Source organism: Felis catus, chromosome F1 (genome assembly GCF_018350175.1).
Source record: "Felis catus isolate Fca126 chromosome F1, F.catus_Fca126_mat1.0, whole genome shotgun sequence".
Lineage (NCBI taxonomy): Eukaryota > Metazoa > Chordata > Mammalia > Carnivora > Felidae > Felis > Felis catus.
In genome coordinates this window covers 37,723,315-37,739,315 of record NC_058384.1, presented here as the reverse complement: position 1 = coordinate 37,739,315, position 16,001 = coordinate 37,723,315, and the positions used below count along the sequence as shown (strand labels likewise).

At 35.3% G+C, this 16,001-nt stretch overlaps 1 long non-coding RNA gene across 1 annotated transcript in view; it reads left to right on the top strand.

Moving 5' to 3' along the window:
• Window positions 1–13,931, top strand: part of LOC109495683 — a 39,520-nt gene extending 25,589 nt beyond the window's left edge. Inside the window, exon 2 of the long non-coding RNA XR_002739089.2 lies at window positions 13,130–13,931. This is a non-coding gene — a long non-coding RNA (uncharacterized LOC109495683). The remainder of the gene's footprint in view (window positions 1–13,129) is intronic.
• Window positions 13,932–16,001: the final 2,070 nt, after the last annotated feature.

Genomic DNA, 16,001 nt, shown 5'->3' with positions numbered 1-16,001 from the left:
CCAGGGGCTCCTGTATGATTTTTTTATCAACGTTTTGAATTTGATAGGCCTCAAACAATAATGCAAAAATTCATATTTGAGTGATTTTTAACTCTATGTGGGAGAATGCTGACATTTGATTAGTGATATTTTCTTTGTTGCCTTGTTTTTAAATATGTGTGTTTAAAATTTAAATGTTATTAAAAACAGGCCTGAAGATACCATTTAACAAACTATTTTTAAACGTAAAAATTTAAGTTTCCCTCTATTGACTAATTCATAATTAGTCAATATTGACATATTGACTATGGACATAATTCTTTATTGTGAAATGTTAGCCAAAGACCTATTTTAATTCTAAAAAATTTCTCAATCATCTATTCATTTACTTTAAAATATTAACTAATCAGCTAACAGGTTTTATTGTAATGGTAGTACATTTTACTGGACCATTAAGGGTCTACCCAGTTCGTTTTTTCCTGTTCTTGAATAAGGATTGAAGCAATTAAGACTCTTGAAGAGTCTTAGTTGCTATTATATTTAGACTGCTAAAGCATGATGCAAATGTCCGTATTTTAATCAGGAAATATGGACATTGACATTAAAAAATCTTCCCCCTCACATTCTTATGAGTCATTTTTCCTCCATAAGAATCCTCTCTGCATATTTCTACTAGACCCACACCTGACTCAAATAAACTCTCAGCCTCTTGAGTCAAGCATTCATTTCTCTCTCTTCCCCATCTCATTCCTCTGAAAATTCAAAGAGAATTTAATGCATTGTGCATCTACAGATGGTCCCTAAAATGCTTGCCATCCGGGCTAGAAGATAGGAAGAATAACAGAGAATTGGACACAGCCCTTGCTTTCTGAAGACTTGACTCCTAAGTAATTGTTTTAAATGATCTGAGGAAAATCCCGCCATTAGCCTTGAGAAGCTAAATAATATCTGGTGACTCCTACCAGTTGTTTCTTCTTAAAGAGGGCAAAAAGGCATTTTGTTCAGTATCCAAAGAGAATTTTTATTTGGAGAATTCTCCAAAGAGGATTTTTAACCTCTTTCTGTCCCATCAAAGATAAGTTTCATCATCTCTCTTAAGATAGTTTCCCTTTGGATCCGTCTTTTTTTTTTTTTCCTCAATGATTGTGCTAATTAATCTTTGACCATAGGAGAATTTGCAGATGTGAGTATAGAAGATGTGGAGCATAAGAAATAGGAAACATCAACCATCTTCTACCAGGGCTACTCATTCCATGCATATTTACTGGACTGAGAATATATTAAAATACAGAAAGGAACAGTGTTTAAACATGTACAGTCACCAAGGGCATTCAAGATGGCACTCTATATTTGTTACGTAGAGTATCGTTGGGTCCAAGGATGCTTCCAATGCAAATCTTTCATGTTCCCATACAGATGTTAAGAGGAACAAGTGATTTTTCCTGTCTTAGGAGATGCTATAATGGATGCATGTAGATTCACTATAAGTAGGATAGAATAATTTATTCTCTTAGAGCCACTGATGCTCAACCCTATCTTTCTAAAAATTGGTTTGATTGAAAGCCAGGCATGCTTAAACCCTGATTGCATATTTTAGATGTTTTCAAAAGATTATGTAAGAGTAGAAATTGGAGTGTATTATCCTCTGTGTCTTCTATTTAACGTTCTGTTCTGTTTTCAATGAGCATACTAAGTATGATGAAAGAGTATAATGAAATAGCTATTTGGTAGTTTTGTTAGGTTCCAGGGCCCAAAATTTTCTAATCCCATTAACAAAAAAATACATTGCCCCTCAAAACCACAAATATCTCAAATATTTAAGTTTCTGAAACTAATAATTAGCATTAGGAATATTTTCTCATAGAGCCTTACAACATAACCAAATAATTCTTCTTGAAATTATACATGGAAATGTAGTAACAAAATATAAAAAATAAAGAAGTTTTCTTTTCATACTGTATTGACAATAAATTTCATAATCTACATGTTAACTTTGTAAGAGCTAATTATTAAAAAAAAGATATTGCTGCATTATATATGATTAACATTGTACGCTATGCTGAAAGAAAAATAAATGTTGAATGGTTTTGCTTCAGAAGCATTGTTAAAAGAAGAATTTTTATTTTCTGAAATTGTAATTTGAACTCGTGTAGTAAGTTTGGCTTGATCACTATATGCGGCCATGGAATTTACAAGAGAAAGTGCAAGGCATACCAGAAAGAAAAGAAAATTTGTGGTTTTCCTATTCAATACACCCCTTTCCTAGATGTGCAAACGGCTGTTGGTTCTATTCCCATCCTGTGAAATGTGGACCACAAGGAAGAAATCCGGGCTGCCAAATAAAAGGGCACGCCCCCTGTTTATATGAGCAATAAATACTTATTTAGGGAACGAAAAAAAAAAAACAGAAACAAGCAGAGCTGATTTGTGTCCCATTCTCTGTGCACAATTTGACATGCCTATTCATCACTCTTCAATAAAAGTGAGCCGAAAACTTCAGGGATATTGTATCCCATGCAGAATAGAAATGTAGAATTGAACAGCATCGGTCCCCAAAAGTTGTGCACACATTGTTCCAGTTTCCTTTCATGGAGAATTTATGTACCATGTTTTAAAAGTTTCAATAAACCTTTTATCTGGAAGCAAATAAAATTTAACAAAATTCGTGATGCATCCTTAGGTTTTCTAAGCAATCTTTAAGTAAATCACAGCCTCTTAAAACTTCAGGAATTCTCTTTAAGCAATGTCATTCAAATTTTTCATTTACATTTAAAAACTGCAAATTATACTTTAAAGTTATTTTCATTCTTAAATTCCCACAGATTTTGTAAAGCAGAACTAGATCAGCTTCCGAATATATTTTGGATGTAATATATTGTACCTGTTAAGCTACCAAGACAAACTTTATGCTTTTGCTTTCTAAAATTAAAACTTATACACCTAATTTCCCTTCTAGCAAAGCAAATTTGGTTTTCTTTGAAGGAGTACTACACAAAACTGGTAGGAAAAGAAAATGAAAGAAGAATAATATTAATTAATGGCAGTAATAGTTCGCCATTTGCCCTGATTGTAAGGCAAAAAATAGAAAGGGTGATGTTTATATCTTAGACATGTTCTATTGTTCATTACAGAAGAATCAGCATTCCTGGTATTTATAGACCACGTACATGTCCAGTCCTGATCTATATTTATACTACAGATAAAATTTTAATTGTTACTCCAACGTAAGTGCCACCAAAACCACCATTTATTCATGCTTGGGTATTTAAAAACTGGTCTTCAATCTCAATAGTTTCTGCTGCTAGCACATTATTAACCAAATAACATGTTTTCCATCAATAGGTTTGGTATATTGCAGGTTGCATTGTTTAGAAAGATGACAATAACAGGAAATATATTGAAATGTGCTAACTCAAGCACACAAAAATGCAAGGCAAAAAGAGCTCCAGAAACCTGGTTGAAGTTTGGAAGAATCTCCTCGTTTTGAGAAGTGTGGAATAGTTTTTAGAGTTTTGTTTGATGATAACAATGAAGCTCAAGGGGGAGCAGGGTGGGGGTATTGAAACTGCTACATTCCCTGTTAGAGAGTTGGACCAATACCCCAGCTGTTTCCTAGCTCTTCAGTCAATGGTGTAAATGGAGATTGACCACCTTGCACCTGACAGTCATAGCAGAAATTTCCAGCTTATATTGGGAATTTGCTAGGTGCCGGGTAGACCACAGGAGCTACTAATGATGTTAGAAGGCAAGCGTCATCATGCAGTCAAGAAATAATTTTGCCGGCTTCCATTCATATCCAAGTTGTACCTATTTGAAATACCCTTTAGAGAAAATTTACAAAGGGCTAAGTATGTAAATACACACGTACATAAATAAAAATAAAAAAGGGAAAGGCAGAAGTCAGGTGATAGATTTTCGGTGTTTCCTGGGGCAGTTTCCTAAAACACAAATGAAAACTAGAAAACAGTGCCATCAAACAAGAAGCCATCAAACCTAGATTTATGTGATGGACAAACAGAAGAGTGAAATTCATATGCTGTACACAAGCCACTTGAACCCAAAGGTGTCACCATTAGAAAATTTACACAAGTCTAACTTTGCTTTATCTGTTTTAGCTCTTGGATCAAAATATTGTTCCAAGCCCAATGTAATACTGAGATTCATGTCCATTATATTTTTTTCTTTCCAGACTGCATTTTTAGGAAATGAAATTGTAGTTAGTACTTTCCTACATAAGCAAGATGATTTACTGACTCTGTGGCAATTATGTGCAGAGCTCATTGTTATTCTCTTGATAAATGCACCGAAATTTCCCCATCAGGTTCATCTAAGAACTAGTACATCGTGCTCTGATGGAGTCAAAGGAAAGAGGGGAGGTATCCTTGCCAGGCATTGGTGACCCTATTCAACCCACCTGAGAAATAAGTGTAACCAGATCTTGAGTGGCTCTGGGATCATTTCATTGGACAATGTAACTCATATCATCTATATCATCTTTAGGAAGAACCATTTCCAAGAACAACTTTAAATACTCTGACAGGAGTGCATACAATAATGAGTCTGCCTGTGAAGACAAATATTTTTAAGTGTATCTTCATTGCTTCCATATAAATTTATGGTTAATAATTAATAGATTTTAGCTTATACTTAAAGTCTTTCAAGAAAATCCTTTACCTAAGAATTTTGGAAAAATATTTTATGTATTTAAAAGCATCAATTTGCAAATGGCATAATCCTAGGACTAAACCTGCTGGGCTTTACTTTTCTTTAAGGATCTAACAAAAGAGAAGTGTGATGACATTTCTTGTAATTTAGGATTTATTAATTTATGTTTTTCTTACAAAAAGTATTCTGAATAACTGCCATATTCTTCATAATCAATGTGTGTGGTTCATTCCCTACTTCAAAAAAATCCAAATAAGTATGCTTTAAATTTAATCATTTAAAATTTTACACACTTTTCTTGCTCTTCTACAAACTTATTACATTTTACAGCTTAGAAAATATTTTACTTGCACTTTCAATTAACAAAGATTTATCCTTATATTTTTCCAATTCATTTTTTCTTTAAATTAAAGATATTCATTTTGTGGGTTTCAAAATCCACAATGACTAAAAGATTCTGGAGATAAAGTGTGTCACATTTACTTTTCCTTATCCACACATATATATAATAGGAAAATTCACATTTATTTTTAATTAGACTTACTCTGCTTTAAATTTATATTTATTGCAGATTTTGCTAGTTCAGTTACATGTATGTATATTACACATGGACAAATACCACTGCCCCTAGTACCCAGAATACATTCTATTCTCATTGCTCTAGTGTTCAGATGTGACTTACTAGGAGCTCACCAGGAAAACACATAGCTCTGGCTGTGTAACACAGTTTAGATTTCTCCTTATTACACTAGAATCATCAAAATACATCCTTTAATTTGCAACGTAGTTTATCATAAAACAAAAACATTTCCTCACTTTTGCCATAATTTTTTATTTCCCTATTCATCCTCTAAAACCAGAAATAAACATTTGATAAAGCTTCATTTTGCACTTAGCAGTTCTTGGATGGATAATTACCTTTAAAATGTAGTAAGACAGTGTTGCTTAAAGGATTGCCATTTATACCTAAAAATTAACTGCAAATTAAGTGGCTACTGATGTAAAAAAAAAAAAAAAAAAGAATTAAACAAACAAATTCAAATCGAATTCAGTGTTTCTAAGAAGCAGGGAAACCACATATCACATCAATTTGCTGCTTCCGAGGTCAGTACTAAGATCAGAGAGCCCCACTGTATGATACAATTGGAAGATAAAGACACATTACTTCCCAGGGAAGCTTTGTCTGAAGCTTTAGCACAAGTGGGTCAAGTTCCCAGTGATCCTTTGCGCCTGTCTAATTAATGACTTTGCATTTAGTTTGCCTGAGACTTTATGATTATATACCCCCTCCCACTCCAAATAAAACAATCTTACACACACCAAAATTATCCTATTAAGTGTTCTCATTTCCAGAGTTTGCAGTAAGAATAGGCTTTAAAAATCTCATAATAATGGTAAAAAAAAAAAAAGATTGCCCTCCTTCATATTTATTTGATTGTCTAGAAATTCTGTTTTCCAGAAATAAGGCTTTTCTGCCTAAATGTTAAGCACACAAATAACCTGAGATCACTTCAAATACTAACCAGTGGGAGAAAGGATTACACTCTACAAGCGTGTGTTTGAATGGTCAGAAATTGACTTGAAATGTAAAATTAATGATCATTTACTCTGGAGTTTTATGTGAGTATTGCATAAGTCCGTGGTAATGGAGCCACTGTGGTGTAACCGTACAATGATGCATTGTTTCATTTCCCACGTTTCTGTGTATATGTTACTGTTTTCAGTTTCATTTGTCAGCAAATGTCTGTTTACCCCGCTTCCTGTTATTAATTATGGGAAACAGGTTTTCTTGAAATATATTAGAGACTCTTTTAACTCTTGTCCAGACACTTCCAAGGCAAGATATTGATGATTCCTTTAATGTCTGTACAAAGCCGGAAACTGAGTTAAAATACATTGTTGTCTCACATAGCTTACAACTTCTTATCTCTCCCAGAAAAAAAAAAAAAGGACAAAAATAATAAACAAATCACAGCAGCTTCTATTCCTAAGACTAGACACTGAGATAACAGAGTTGGATACTTTCTTCATTGGCCACAACAATTAATTAACATTTCACACTGTGAATTCTGAACTCAACCCTCAAAAATGTTTCAATGATCAACTCATAGTCAAGTGCTAAAACACAATAAGATATATTCTAACGTAAGTGAATCCGTAAAGAGACAAAAACACTGATCATATTATTGGTGTATTACAAAGCTTTTTATGTAGAAACATATGGTCAGTCCATCTAGCTCTGTGTCTTTGAAATAGGAGCAAATATACTTGCATGCATTAAAATCATAAAGGAGCCAAAACATCTGGAAGTTTTAGAAGAAAAGCAAAATAGTTATGGGAGGAAAGTCCAGATTAAAAAATGCAGATGTTTAATTGGGCTGTCAGTTATGTTACGAGGAAATAAGGGCAGAAATAACCAGAAGCCACTGGTGGAAAATTAAAATAGTTTCATGAGCCATTGCCAAGCTAAAAGCAATGAAATCGGTAACATAATATGGACAGGGGCTTTCTAAACTGAGATCTGAAAATGTTACCATGTGCAATTTTGTAAATTAGCCATCTCCCCCAAAAAAATCTTTTTCATTAAAGCACAATAAAAGTTTTTCAGACTCTCCTTTCTCTCTTCGGTCATTAACATCGGGCAGTTATTTGGAGTTTGGCTTTCATCAATGACAAGCTCTCCCCCCACTCTCCTCACCCCGCTTGTGAGACCCTCTAATACTGCTGAGTGGCCAGAAATTACAGATGCAAGAAAAGCTGACAAATGACTGCCAGGCCCCTCCCCCAGTGCCTCGATAGTCAAAGCCCCTGCCAGAACATGCCTGAAAGCAGTACACGGAGAGACAAAGACACAAAGATTCCATTTTCTCAGTGAAAATAGATTTCATGTGTAAAACACTAGTGAGAAAAAATTGAAAGCTGACACATATGTGCAATTTTAGAGAGGCAGGGCTGAATATTTCAAGAAGATTGAAATTGCATTTGATTGCATCAAAGCCTAACAAATGTTGTTTAACCTAAAAGTCTTTTCAGTCTGTAAAAAGACATTCAGTGGCAAGATATTTTATTTTTTTAAGCACATGGTTAAAAAAGAAAAAAGAATCTTGAGCTCAGTAGAGAGATGTTGATTACATACTACTGTTGCATAAAGAATTAACACTGGCTCACATCACTGGGTCTACAAAATAAAGGGGGAAAGTTAAAAAAAAAAACCTATTGAATCAAAGGGTTCAGAAAGATAATATTAAATCCTTATGAGTATGTTTCCTATAAAAAGAATCCCCTCCCAGCAGCCCCAGGGTATCATTACTGGAGAGGCAGCGAGTGGTTTATTAGAGATTCAAACCTTGGCATCTGAGCCTTGCCAAGCATGCAAGTTTTAGCTTGTGAGCCCAGGGCCCTTGGCTTACATAGTCCCTTCTGGCATCTAACAGTGAGGGCCGTCTGGTTGGTCTCCACACGCCAGGCAGTGTGTGGGTGCAGGGGCTCAGCCTGGGAGACAAAGGAAGATCATCACTTGCTATGGAAGGTCATGCTTTGTGTTTTTCTTCCTACCTAGATTCATACAGGCCAGGGTAACATTTAGGGATGAAAAGAGAAATATGTGAAAAAGGAAGAAATAACAAAATGAATCAGGGAATCCATCCATAACATATCTTCAAGTGATATTATAAATAAATACACAGAGAAAGAGGGGAAGAGAGAGACAGAAAGAGAAAGAGAGAAATGGAGAGAAAGAGAGGTGAAAGGTTTGATTTAAAATAATCTTTTCAGGGGCGCCTGGGTGGCTCCGTCGGTTAAGCGCCAACTTCTGCTCAGGTCATGTTCTTGCACTCCGTGAGGAGCATGGAGCCTGTTTCAGATTCTGTGTCTCCCTCTCTCCCTCTCTCTGCTCCTTCCCCACTCATGCTCTCTCTCTCTCTCTCTCTCTCTTTCTCTCTCTCTCTCCCTCCCGCCCTCCCTCTCTCTCTCTCTCCTCTCTCTCTCTCTCTTTCAAAAGTAAAATAAACATCTAAAATTAAAAAAAAATAATAATCTTTTTAGGGCTGCTTGGGTGGTTCAGTCAGTTAAGTGTCCGACTTCAATTCAGGTCATGATCTCCTGGTTTGTGGGTTCAAGCTCCAAGCCGGGCTCTGTGCTGACAGCTCCGAGCCTGGAGCCTGTTTTGGATTCTGTGTCTCCCTCTTTCTCTACCCCTCCTCTGTTTGCTCTCTGTGTCTCTCAAAAATAAATAAACATGAAAAAAAATTGAAAAAAAATCTTTTCATGCAAGGAAAGGATTTCTCCCACCTGCCTTCTTAGATTTTTAACTTTGGTTTGTGTTTGTAAATCTTTAACTTCATATACCATGCAAAGCAAATTCAGTATATGAAAAGTGACTGAGGTCATTTTTGTTTATTTTTTAAAAGTTTGTATTGAAGTATAATTTATATACAATATTCTGTTAGGTTCAGGTGTACATCATAGTCATTTGCTATATTTAGTTACCATCGCCATAGAAAGTTATTACAATGTTATTGACTATATTCCCGATGCTGTACATTATATACCCATGACTTACTTATTTTGTAACTGTAAATTTGTGTCTCTTAATCCCCTTCACTTATTTTGCAAACCTCCTAAACCCTCCTCACTCTGGTACCCAATAGCTTATTTCCTGCATCAGTGAGTCTATTTCTGTTTTTTTTTTATTTGTTTTGTTTTTTTAGATTCACACATACGTGAAATCATACAGTATTTGTCTTTCTCTACCTGACTTATTTCACTTTGCATAATACCCTGAAGGTCCATCCATGTTGTCACAAATGGCAAGATTTCATTCTTTTTATGGCTGAGTAATATTTTATTGTACATATACACCGCATCTTCTTTATCTGTTCATTTATGGATGGACACAAGTTGCTTCGATATTTTGGCTATTGTAAATAATGTCGCAAGGAAGAAAGAGGTACATGTATATATATTTTAACTGGTGCTTTTATTTTCTTAGATACTTACTCAGAAATGGAATTGCTGGGGGCGCCTGGGTGGCGCAGTCGGTTAAGCGTCCGACTTCAGCCAGGTCACGATCTCGCGGTCCGGGAGTTCGAGCCCCGCGTCTGGCTCTGGGCTGATGGCTCAGAGCCTGGAGCCTGTTTCCGATTCTGTATCTCCCTCTCTCTCTCTGCCCCTCCCCCATTCATGCTCTGTCTCTCTCTGTCCCAAAAATAAATAAAAACGTTGAAAAAAAAAAAAAAGAAATGGAATTGCTGGATCATATGGTATATATGTTTTTTAATTTTTTGACTCCGTACTGTTGACCAGCGTGGCTCTACCAATTTACATTTTCACCAACAGTATATGAGGGTTTCCTTTTCTCCGCATCCTCACCAACACTTGTTATTTTTTGTCTTCTTGATGATAGCCATTCTGACAGGTGTGAGGTGATGTCTCATTGTGGCTTTGATTTGCATTTCCCTGATAATTAGTGATGTTGAGCATCTTTTTGTGTGTCTGCTGGGTATCTGTATGTCTTCTTTGGAATAATGTTCTGTTTAGGTCCTCTGCCCTTTTTAAAATCAGGTTGTGGGAGGTTTATATTAAGCTGTGTACATTCTTTATAATTCTGAATATTAACCTCTTATCAGATGTATGATTTGCAAATATCTTCTTCCAATCAGTAGGTTGCTCTTTTGTTTTGTTGATGGTTTCCTTAGCTGTGTAAAAAATGTTTTCGTTTGATGTCATCCCATTGGTTTATTTTAGCTTTTTTTTTTTTTGCCCTTGTCTGAGGAGACTGGTTGCCCCCAAATATTTCTAAGACCGATGTCCAAGAGCTCACTGCTTACGTTTTCTTCTCTCTCAAATTGGGCCTGCTTGCAATCCTGACCTAATCCATTCAATAGCATGCTGTCCTTCATAGATAGGCTCAATATTTGCCGAATAGTTGGAATTTACTTAGTATGTGTTGAAAGTGTTAGACCATTAACAGGTTAAAATGTAGTTAATACCAGCTGTCAAGGGTTATAGACCAAAGAAGTGTGCTGGGAATATTTTAATTAAAAAAAATTACAATAAAGTTTTTAAAAATTGAGGACACATTTTGTACTCTGCCACTCCCTTTGAAGCCCCTATAGTTCTTAAATCCCTTTCATCAATAGGAATATCAGAGAGAGAGAGAGAGAGGGAGAGAGAGAGAGAGAGAGAGAGAGAGAGAGAGAGAGAGGAAACTAATTACTTCATAGTCTCATAAGAGACGGCTGGGGGGAAATGAGGATATTAGGTAATTCCTATGACCACTAAAATGCTTTGCACAAACTCTTTGTTCCCACAATATTCATATCAGGATGCATTCTAGCTATCCTTTCCCATCAAATGAAAATACTAGACAGCATTTTGAACAAGATATTTATAACATTAATAAAACTGATATTTCAATTAGGATATTAAAAATAATCTAAGAGTTAAAAGTGTTCACCTATTTGCCATCAAAAAGGAGTGGAATATATATTTGGGAGTTTAGGAGCATAATTTATTATGCATATTCAACCCTCTGTAATTTTAGTGAGTTTCTGAGTCTCAGTTTCCCTGTGTATAATATGAGGAGTTTTGTCAGTCATAGGAAAGTGGGGATTAATCTTCTAAGCTGGTGTTGGCTCCAAAGTGCTAACATGCAGTGTGCTCAGTGGGACGGGAGTACAAAACTTTTACTGTGTTTTTATTTATTTGTTACTGTTTATTTTTGAGAGAGAGAGCGAGAGCAAGAGAGTGAGAGCTTGTGCATATGAGCAGGGGGAGGGGAAGAGAGAGGGGGAGAAAGAGAATCTCAAAACAAGGTCCACATTGAGTATGGAGCCCTACGTGGGGCTTGAACCCACCAACTGTGAGACCGTGACCTGAGCTGAAATCAAGAATAGGGCACCTAGGGGCACCTGGGTGGCTCAGTCAGTTGGGCATCAGACTTTGGCTCAGGTCATGATCTCACAGCTTGTGTGTTCCAGCCCGTGTCTGTGCTGGAAGCTGGGAGCCTGGAGCCTACTTCAGATTCTGTGTCTCCTTCTCTCTCTGCCCCGCCCCCACTCGCACTCTATCTCTCCCTCAAGAATAAGTAAACATTAAAAAAAAAAAAAAAAAAAAAAAAAAAAAAAGAATAGGGCACTTAACCTACTGAACCACCCAGGCACCCACTGTTGTATTTCAATTTTCAAGGTTTAATATGAAGAGAAATCTCATGTCATTAATAGAGATAGGAAGCCCCTGGTGAATTCAGTAAAATAAATCAGGCAAAAACTATGTAATTACCACACCACAGACCGGTTAATTGATGTCTTGGTACACATTTCAGAATGTTTCTGTAACTTGGAATCTGATACTCTGTGATTTCAAATTTCTTGAAGTACATGTCACATATTTACATTAACTTTCTCCCCCGGTAGTCATTTTTCTGCTAAGTGGATATGCACAGAGTAGCTGAGTGAGCCAAAATGAATCAGCATAAGGTCCAAAACTCTGAACAGAAAGAACTAGTTATCTTAGGCCCCGCCCCTCCCTGCCAAGCCCACCGCCTCAGAAGACTTGGGAATAGCAGCGGAGGATGTGCCAAGTGGTTCAATACATGTCCTAGCGGTCCCAGCCCAGGACAGTGTCATCCACACCTCTTAAGTTGTGCTTCCTCAGTCCCCAGCGCATGACCTCAGATGCCGATGAACCCAGAAGAAAATTATGAAAATAAAGCATGTTGTTATCTGGAGGATATTGGGGAAACTATTGATAATCTTTTAACAGAAATCTATTCTTGAAGACAGAATATGTATGTCTAACCTGAAAAGGTCAACAAACTTATTAATTCTAAACAGTGTTTCCCAGAATAATTTTTTAACCAAATAACAGGATTCCCTAATTCAGTAGTAAAAAGGAAAATAATACAAGTTCTTGTCCTCATTTAACCTAATTGAAAGGGAGAACACCACTTTGCTTCATCACATTCAATATTTTCCTTTCGGAAAATTCAACTGCTATCATAGACTAGAATAATGATATAAAATAGCATTATATTATTTAGACAAATTAGTCTCTTTAGAGAAATTAGATGATGAAAACAAAGCAAAGATATTTAATATGTCTGGGAATAAAATCTAGATTATCTATCAATTGTACTAATAGTAGGTAATATTATAAAAACCTTTTGAAACATGGAGATTACATCCAAAGGAAAATGAACCCTTATAATTAATTAGCATATTGAAGGTAGCCAAAAGTGTTTGTTTTATATTTTCAGGGGCTTCTGGTTTTTACTTGACATTTTATGGGGAAACCCAGACAATGTTTCTAGGGCCAAATTAGTAGCCTTAGGAAAGAAAAAAAAAAACTTAGGCTATGAAAAGTTGGTAGATCTCTGTGGATTGTTGGATTGGAAAACATCCCCATAAGAGGATAAAAATCAATTTTAGCTAATTTGCTTAGCATGGCTTGAGTTTCACATAATATCTCTTTTTGTTTTGTACAGGGATCTTGGCAAAATTAGCAACAAATCCATAAAGGAAACTGAAAGCAATTGGATCTCCATCTTCAGTGGAGTCCCACAAAAGTTGGAGAAATACATTGTCTCCAAAGAGGATACAGCTGTACCCTAAAATTAGGACATAATTAAGGTATGAAATTTCTTTTAGTTCATTTCTTTAGTTTGGTTGCAATGCTTTGTTCTTTCCATTACAGATAATTTTTTCTTTTTTTTTCCCCCAGTCTCTCTCTCTCTCTTCCTTTTCTTCCTCTCATTAGCAAATGTCTTTTATAATTGATCTTGTTTACTGTCCTTTCATCAAATATATGCCACATCACTCAGGCGAGCCATCTGACAGGGCACCTAAATACACATTAGAAAGTACTGGGAGCCATGCGTCACTTTGACTGTCTCATCAGGGCAGTTATAATAAGCATCTTGATGCCACTGAAGGCAATGCTGTATTCAGATAATAGCCTTCATTTTTACCCTTTTTAAATATAAAAGTAAACCTTGAAGCATTTGAAGGACCTAACTAAACAACACACATGTGGAAACAGACCAGGGAGCCTTTGAAAAAAAAAATCTCTATGTAAAATCTGTAAAGAATCTTAGCAGTTTTTCAAAAAGACCTCCAGATACATGATGCCTGTGAATAAGACACATGACCACCTTAATTATGAGAATCATTATTGTAGGCCCTCTGGGCCATTTTTGCTCCCAGCAGGATTTTTCTTTCCTCATCCAGAGTTTCCGGGGATGTCTACTATTCTCTGTGTGTAAAGCACATTTAAGTGGTCCCACAAAGCTGCACTAATTAAACACACACACACACACACACACACACACACACACCAATAACAACCAAAAAAAAATACAAAACACTTTGTCAAGTGGTCAGACAGACTGGAACTAGAGGATTATAGGTAAGAGGGATAAAATGAAGGGTTGAAAGCCATAATTTCTATTTTTGTGGTGGTAACCGCATCAGCTGTTGGAGTCAGGCAGTTTAAAGATATGGCTACTTAAGCATAGAGTCTGGGAAGAATGCCCTTCAAAATGTAACAGTAAATCAGGCCTTCAGTGGTAAAGATGCAGTAAATGTTGGGGATTCCTTGCTGGATCCCTTTTCCAGTTGTCCTGGCTTCTTTCCTCTTTCCCACACCCGTGTCTCCCACTTCCCATTTGATTCTATGCCTATCTTTGACAATTCCATCTATTACTTTCTTTCTCATATATATATGTATATATATATGTATTTATATGTATTTATATTTTATATTTATATGTATTTATACATATTTATATTATTTATATGTATTTATATTTATATGCATTTATATTTTTAATTTCTATATTTATATATGTTTTTAAGCCTTCTATTTTAATCTTAGTTGCTTGGCCTTTAACTACCAATCCCATTCTCTGTGCTGCTAGAAAACAGAGAACATGTTATAAAAGGAGACACTGCATCTCAAAGGGTTCCTTCATTTGGCCAGAGACTAGTTCATTCTTGAACATGATGTGGCTTTAGATTTTCAGAAAAAGCCCCTTCCTTAGGGTGGTTTTGAAGAACATGTAGGTACATATGGGTGTCAGACAATCAAATTTGTAGATGCAGTAATTTGAAGAATGAATTATTATAGTGACAGGATCGCCCATAAAATAATAAGAAATATAGAGGTCTTTCTAGCTTACATAATACTGACTATGATCTTGAGAGTTTCATTCCATAATTTGGCTTTATCCTTATTTTTATTGGAATTAACAGAATCAGAGAGTTGGTAGAAAGCATAGAAATTTTGTAATACAGCTCTCATATTGAAATGAAGAAAATGAAGCCCAGAAAATAATCTGTTCTAAGTCATTCTGTTTGTCTATAAATGTCATTGGTTTAATTTTAGTTTTGCATATATTTAGACAAAGAAAATATTTTCCCAGAAACTGGTTACAAATCTTTGAGATGAGATATAACCATTAAAATACATATGCAGTAAAATAAAACTATCATTCAGTAGTTGATAACATACATTGAAATTGCCTGGGGATATTATTCATATAATAAAACTTACTTTCATTGTTAATACATTATCTGACTTCTGTGTATGTATAATATGTAAGCCAGCTCAAATTACCTATATAAATGAACATTATTTTTGTATACAAATATAATCCCCTTTTGATGTTTTTATGTTCTGATTATATATTACTCACAGTTTTGTAATTTTAACCAGAAAAAAAAAAAGGATTGCCCATAAGAAAAGAAGGTAAGTTATTTCATAAGTTGGGTTGGAAATTCAGAAGTTCTTTTTCCATTACTAACATTGTGTTCTTAAAAAAATAAGACAAATTCTTATTTTTTCACTTATAAGTATTCCTATAAGAATTGGCAGAAGTGGGGTGAGGAGGAAATCCACTGTAGACAGTTAGACCTTATTATTAGAGGCAGTTGGTGGTATCCTGTAGAAAAAATAGTATATTCTTGAAGACATGACTACTTAATGTTTAAAAAATCCCTAAGGTATCATGCATACAAAAAAACATTTATAAAACAAAGCTTTTAAATTTTTAATTATACCCCTAAGCTGACTTTCTAGTTCTTTAGGATATCAAGGCATAAAAAAAGACAGAAAGACAGAAAGAAAGACAGAAAGAAAGAAAGAAAGAAAGAAAGAAAGAAAGAAAGAAAGAAAGAAAGAAAGATTTACTCAGATTAGTGTTGGAAACATCACATAGAAATATGTGTGGTGATGTTACTGGAAATGAGTATTTTTGTAAAGTAAACAAGTAGACTGTCTGAGCTTTAAAAAGCCTGCCACGCTGCCTTAAGGTTAAAAATGCAAGTCTAGATATACCTAAGAAATTGTACTGTTTAACT